The sequence below is a fragment of the Paramormyrops kingsleyae genome, chromosome 24 (assembly GCF_048594095.1).
Source record: "Paramormyrops kingsleyae isolate MSU_618 chromosome 24, PKINGS_0.4, whole genome shotgun sequence".
NCBI classification, from domain to species: domain Eukaryota; kingdom Metazoa; phylum Chordata; class Actinopteri; order Osteoglossiformes; family Mormyridae; genus Paramormyrops; species Paramormyrops kingsleyae.
Genome location: NC_132820.1, coordinates 21,390,857 through 21,395,640, shown reverse-complemented (window position 1 = coordinate 21,395,640; position 4,784 = coordinate 21,390,857). Strand labels below are relative to the sequence as shown.

General features: G+C 37.4%; 1 long non-coding RNA gene across 1 annotated transcript; it reads right to left on the bottom strand.

The window, feature by feature from the left end:
- Window positions 1-940: 940 nt before the first annotated feature.
- LOC140582197 (uncharacterized) lies at window positions 941-4,232 on the bottom strand. Its single transcript, XR_011985134.1, has 6 exons — window positions 4,135-4,232; window positions 3,019-3,244; window positions 2,402-2,528; window positions 2,128-2,163; window positions 1,240-1,302; window positions 941-1,025 (listed from the first exon to the last, which is right to left on the bottom strand). It is a non-coding gene; the product is annotated as an uncharacterized lncRNA (long non-coding RNA).
- Window positions 4,233-4,784: the final 552 nt, after the last annotated feature.

Sequence of the window (4,784 nt, the reverse complement as noted above, 5' to 3'; positions counted from 1 at the left end):
CTGAAATAAGAATTAAGATTAACCCTTCAATATCCCAAAGAACCATATGACTAACACGTAGAACCATCCACTACATAAAATGGTTCTTTAGAAGTCTGTGGTTCCACAAAGAACCATAACCTACTAAAGAACCATTATTTTTCTGTGTGTGGTTTCATAACAGCATGTACATTTAATAAAAAAGCATAACACATACCAGTTACAATATGAATATTAAAAAACAACAGGCAAATTACCCTTGTGGGATCAATAAAGTACATTTAACAAATCACAATAAAAGACTGACACAGCTAACATCAATGTTTTACTGATTTATTATTAAGTCAAGTAAGTAGCAGCTAAAATGGCATGTGCTCACATTAAGTTTTCTTTTTTGTTTGTTAATGTCCATTATTTTCTCAGTGATATACCGTCCAGCCTTTCCCCATCTGGCTTGTAACTCGGTCTCCTCCAAGTTTTTGCTGACAAGCCAGTCCTTGAAGCAGACTGAAAAGAAAGATAGACCTAAGTGTCAAATAGGGTCTAAAAAGATTTATCCACTTGAGCATGCATGACGTGGGCTTCACAAATGGGCTTAATTTTGATGTATATGTAAAAGAACGTTGTATATATATAAATACGTTTTTACATTTTATCTTTCACTGAAGTCTACATTTTCACTTTCAGTATTATGAAAAAATGGGCCCTCTCCAGAAAACAGTAACCTTGTTTACCTGCATGTGAATTCATTGATGCTTCAGTCACAACAGAACAAAGACAATTTTAATGGTACATATCAAATAAATAACCCAGTCCTTGGCATCCCATCCCATGGGTACTGCTGTCATGAATGCCTTACCTTTCAATGTTTGGAGCTTCTGTGGGGTTAAAGGTTGCCTGCTGCTCTTTGTGGTGGTAAACTCTTTCCCCATAAGGCTCCTTTCCCACAATGTCTTTGTGCCACTGCCAACACTTTTACAATCCCGAGTATTGTTTTTTATCTTGGACCAGGCCTCTTTTCGTAGTCGAACTTCTCCCAAGTGAATCTGATAAAAATCCATAACAAAACAATCAAGGTATTAGATTTTGTACGTATGCACACAAATGTCAGATACACTTGAAGTGTAGTTGGGGTATTAACTAATAATCAAAGGTGCTGAGGTGTTTAGTGCTGTATACTGTATGCTTAATTGTTTTATGTTACATTGTTATGCTTGTAGTGGCAATGTAAATATATAGTAAACAGGGCAAATACTGTACCTCATCTTCTTTTGGAGATACATTTGATTCCTTTGTATTCTCACTGTCAGACTCTGCAAGTACCTGTACATAGAGAATAACATGAAGATACTGAACAGCCACACTTTGCCTAAATTCACCTTAAACGTCAGGGCCAATATTTATAAAATTTGTATATAAGCCGACTTAACAGCACCAAAGTTCTTCACTAAAAGTCTAGAGTAAGACAAATTATAAAGTTAATGCTTGAGAGCTACTCAAAATATATTATAGCGTCATGAAACACATATACCCAAGCTGTGCTTACTACGTAAAGTTTGCCTGGCTCCACAGTAATTCAATAAGTCTAACAGTAATGTGTGGGCTGATCCAAAATAAGTGAATAGACCTGCACATCACTGCATCAACTAGCCTAATGCATGCCTGCCAAAACTCCTCTTCTTCCTGGGTTTCTCCCAGGCTCGGCACCCTCCAGTTTTGTTGTTTCTCCTGAGAAATACCCATAATTTCTACAGCCCTCAAACTTTATTATGAATAATCGGCATACATGGATCCATAATAAAGTTTGAGCGTCATGCAAATTATGTCAGTTACCCAGAACAAACTACAAAATGGGAGGGTGCTGGGAGATGGGCCTGAGATTTGGGATAAGTGGGAGCATTGGCAGGTCTCAGAAGGACTGTGCTCTCCTTTGTGTGTCTGTACTGCAGCCATCTGAACCCCCAACAGGCTGCTCTTAACCAACCTGAGACTTCCTCGGCTTTCTTAGGTTTATGGTTATTTTTAATTTAAAAAATTGCTAACCAGAAATAATTCTTAATATTGCAATTTCACTTATATCAGTTTAGTAAATATGAGCCTAGACAGTTATTTTCAAGAATCTGTGAGTACTATTTTTGTTACACTTACTTTGTAAGGCCTTCTTTGGGCTTGGGGATACAGGATCTGACAGTGGGAGAACAAGTGTATCACAAATATGAGAGACAATCAGTACCTTTACATGACGTTAGAAAAAAAAAATCAAACTACTGTTAGGCTGACTATAACCAGACTTAAAATACATGTAAACTGAAATCGTACTAAATCGACTTTCTCAAATTCGGAATAACACACCTAGATAATGCAATTGGGAGTCAACTTCAAAGACTTCAAGGAGAATGAAGGGAAAAGAATCTTTCCTCACCACCGTACTTGCTGTTGATGTAGAAGTCAGCGTTTTCAGCAGTTGTTGCTGCAACTCTATGTTTAGAGCTCGTAGTGTTTTATTTTCAGCCTCAACTACTGCTCTAACCTTCTCCTGCTCCTCCAACCTAAAACAGAAGGAAATACATCATGACTGACATTATAAGAAACAATTACAAAAAAATTGTAAAAGTTAAATATATTACGTGTAGTTATCCAGCTACTTACAGTGGAGACAGGTAGTAGTGCACCTGCATAGCTTTCCAATATTCATAAATCACTGAAACATCAAATTTGACTGGTATGTGGTACTAAAGTGACCGAAACCAGTAGCACCCACATGCCACGCAATTTTGGCACAGTGTACAAAATATCACACCACGAATTGAAAAGTATTCACACAACTACTTAGGGAATAATGATTCCATGGCTCAATAGTACTATACAAGAAAAAATGTTGTTTTTTTTAACAAGCCAGCCAGCCTATTTTCAGTGGAAACCTTTCAATTGTCATAGTATATTATGATGGACCATATTTCCATCTAGGTTTTGCTACGTTGCTAAAATAAGCAGATTACATCCAAAAATGAGACAAACTGCAAACACATGTCTTCATACTTTTTTTGGTAGCGGCATAGTTTCTTCTTTGCCTCCTCATAGAGTTTTTATGGAACAACCCCACCATCATCATCCTCTTCAGAGAACATATCTGAAAGGGTATCTTCTCTGATTTTTTTGTTTGGTGTTGGGCAAGGTGAAGACATTTTTTCTTCATTTTTCTCTCATGTAGTAGAGTCAAGAGATTGGCTTTTTTTGCTGCTTCTGTGGTTTTTTTCTGATATGTCTGGTAACATGGATAAAAGCATAATTAGGAATCAAAGTGTAATACAAGACTCAAATACAAACATTGATAGATCAATACAGTTAACCCTTGTCATTTTGCCTGCACTGTATAGTTCTTGGAACGTCTTTACTTTCATATGGACCATAGCTATTGCACCTATCAGTGACCACTTAAAGAAAGTGGTTAATAAAATGTTAATAAAAAGTGCTGGCTGCATGCAATTGTTATAAATTGAAAGCAGTCATATTTTTTAGTAAAATGTAACTGATCTCTACTTTGGAACACAGTCACAAAAGGTACATAAAATGTGCATGTTAATAAAAAGTGAGAAGAAATAAAGTTACTAATGTGATAAAGGCAGATACACAAGAAGCATTCAAGTGAATTATCTAATGCAGCATCAAAATTTTAAAACAGCAAATAAGAGCAGATCAGAAAACAAGACGGCCTTGTAGCAAATAAAGGCCCACTACCATGTGCAATTTTAGTACGTTAAACATCCATCTATTTTCTGTAACTGCTTGTCCTACTCAGGGCCATAGGGGGGTCCAGAGCCTATCCCAGAGGCTAAGGGCACAAGGCAGGGAACAACCCAGGATGGGGCACCAATGGTAAACCAGAGTACCCAGAGGAAAGCCCACAACAGCACAAGAAAAATACACAAACTCCACACATGGAGCCATGGCAGAGACTCGAACCCTGGCCATAGAGGTGGGAGGCAACAGTGGTAACCACTGCACCACCATTCCACCCTATAATTAAAATACCAGTCACTATTTTTACGTCACACACACGCGCACAGACAATTGTCTTATTTTGCCCATAAGCTATTTAGTTAGTAAGCCCATTCCTCTTTTTCTCCAATATACCATCGAACATGGGAAACATACATGTTTTGCCTTGGCCTCCGCTTTCTCGAGGGTGGTGTTGAGGGTGTGGACTCCTTAAGTCTTCTCACACGGACTTGTTTTCCCTTGGACAGTTCGTCCTCAATTGCTTCTTTTGTCTCTGTAATAATAACGCTGGATGTAAGTACTTGAAAGCACCTGCTATATATAATGTCACCCAACACTAATAATTGTCTGAGACACTACATTGCTCCCAGATGAGAAAAAAAAAACGTTTTAACTCAGCGGTGCTAGCTCTCCAACTAGCACGTTTAGCATACATTGTTAGTCAAAAGATATATTTAATTAACTAGCGTTACCTAAACCTATCCAATTAACTTGCATTTAACTTTTTAAGTTATATTACTAACGAAGTATTTGAGATATCGCGACTTTCCTCTCAGGAACAATATCTGACCCTTGAAAAAATCCTCCTGCCAGCGCACCCAGTAAATTTTACTAATATTCAAACACTTACTATCAAAATCCTTAATATCTGAAGTGGGAACGATTTCTTTACATCCGTCGTCTATGTATCTGACGTAGGCGAACATTTTTGCTGCAAAACTAATTTGGTAACTTACCTAGTATGGAGCTAAATTAGGGCCAAAAGTTTTGTTAATTTGAAAAAAAAATCTGAAACTGAAAGTTCA